This window comes from Diospyros lotus, chromosome 10, assembly GCF_014633365.1.
Source record: "Diospyros lotus cultivar Yz01 chromosome 10, ASM1463336v1, whole genome shotgun sequence".
Lineage (NCBI taxonomy): Eukaryota > Viridiplantae > Streptophyta > Magnoliopsida > Ericales > Ebenaceae > Diospyros > Diospyros lotus.
Window position 1 is genome coordinate 9970596 of NC_068347.1, and position 2486 is coordinate 9973081.

Genomic DNA, 2486 nt, shown 5'->3' on the forward strand with positions numbered 1-2486 from the left:
ATATAAATTGGCAAGTTAGGAAGCCAAGTCTCCCTTTAGCCATTTGAAGAAATAAAGGAAGAAGAAAAGAAAGAATGAAGAAAAGAAAGAGAATGAAGAAAGGTAAGGTTTCTACCTTAATATAGTATAAGTTCTTTTCATTTCTCTTCAATGGTAGCTTAGTTCTTTAAAAATTTGTTTCAAGGATCTCTTAAGGAGAAGAGATGGTGTTGAAGCTAGGAGGTTCTTAAAGCTTCAAAGAACGGAAAGAGATAAAGGATAGCCCCATGGGATGGTGGCTTGCAAGTGGTAAAGTATGTGTTTAAACTTTTAAGTGTGTGCATTGGCATGTTTTTCTTTGTGTTCAAGGACTTATGGCCATGAGGTTGTGTGGGGTAGGGTAGTTTAAAGCCTCAAACTAAGGTGGTTGTGAGGATGTGGAAGCCCTAACTTTGTTGCATTGCATGCATTTAGCATCACATGATATGTTTTTGTTCATACTTATTGTCATTGCACCCTTACTGAGCCTTATGGCTCATGAGGTTTTATCCTCCCTTTGTAGGTTGTTTTTATGGCAAGAGATTGGGATGGTTGCAAGCTTAAGGTTGGTAGCCTTGTGATGTATTATTTTGTGTTGTTAGTGTGGCTTGGTGAAGCCTAAGTATGTATTGTAATGGTCATGTATGATTTTATTTGAAAATGAGATATTGGCTTATGGGATGTGGAAGCTAAAGTATTGGTATAAATCTCATATTTGGTTTGGCTTTTGGAAGCCTATCTTGGTTATTTCATTCATGTTGTAATAAGCCCAAGAATGGGGTAAGGAGTATTATTTTGTTGTGTAAGTTTTTTATGTAAAAAGTGGGCATTTTTTATGTATGGGTGATGTGTGTGAAATCTAGAAAATTTGGGCTAAGATAGCCAAGAAAAAAAATTTGGAGTCATGTAGGCGAGAAGGACTCAAAAGCCAACAACTAGGGGGTCCGCATAACAGTTGCGTAGGGGGAGGTGGCCATCATGAAGCAGACTGCCGTTAGATCAATTGCCACAAAATCTATTGCAATTGCATGGCTGGTCAGAAGCTATGTTACACGGAAACCAAAATGAAAAACGTTTCTGTTGACGTTGAGAATTGGTCGACCGTGATTCGTTTGCCCGCACTGAATGAATGAACTAAAAAGGGAAAGAGAGATTTATAGCAGGGGATTTTGAGTGGTTTTGTAAACGTTCCGGCCACGAGCACCTGCAAGGACTCTGATGATCCAGTAGGTAAAGGAGCAAGTAGAGGTTGTGTATCGGTAGGTTAGCAAAAAAAACATACCTTGGCTCTGGAAAGAGTTCACTGATATAGGAGGAGATGTCCATTCGTAATCCTGTCTCGTGTATGTGCAGGTGATGGGATTGAATATCCAGTGCCGGTGATGGTACCCAGGTCGCAGCAAGGTGCCGACGGGACCCTCATTAATATGGATGGGATCCGTCATTAATGAGGATGAGATCTGAGACAAGTGCGTAGATACCCAGAAAAGGCCATGATGATGCAATTTGCAGGCTAATATAGGTCCAGGATGGGACCGGCATGGGCCAAAAGATGGGCCGAGAAGGGGGAGCCATATTAGACCTGAATAGCCTAGCTGAAATAACACTTAGTCCATGAGTGTTCTCTAACCATTTCGTGGCCTTCTTGCTATGCGAGCTGATCAATTCCTCGGCGAGCTAAAAACATCTCTAAGAGTCCCTTGGCTAGGTGAACGAGCTGGAACGTCGCTAAGAGCTTGCTTGGTTTAACGCGGTATAAATTCGGGCCTCAACAAAGTGTGACCTTGTTCTGGTGAGCTTGGCCTCGGGCCCATTTGGACTTCTAGAAACCGAGCCAGCCTACTTGGTCGAGTTCAGCCCATAAGAAGGGGTCCAGGAAATACCAGTAACAATTTCTGATACGAAACGAAAACGTTGAAATAGACATTCTTCTTAAAAAATAGGCATAAATAGGGTCTGAAACGAAAACGAAAAATGTTTCGAAAATGTTTCAAAAATGGGGAAATGGCTCCTCCAAGAAATTTTCGTGCAACATAGGTCAGAAGCAATGTTTTTGCAAGATCCATTGCTGCGAAACTCGTTGCTGCAAGACCCATTGCCGAGAGACTCGTTGTCACAAACCTTAAGGAATAAGTCTTGCCAAGAGGATATGAGGATATGAGCGTTGAGAGAGAAGCAGACTGCTGCAAGGAAATGCCATAAGGCATTATTGTGCCGCAAGGAAATGCCATAAGGAATTATTGTGCCACAAGGAGTGTTGCGACAGACTGCCGCAAGAAGGAATGTTAGAATGTTGTAGCAAAAAGACGATGAGCTTTGAGAATCGTGCCAAAAATCCCTTCACTGTTTATTTTACTGTTCAATTTATAGGGGAATGTGTCACTTTTCCCTTGGATAATTTTCCTTTTAAAACTATATTATTATTAATTATTCCTTTATTATTTATTCATAATTTATTCAAAGAAAAA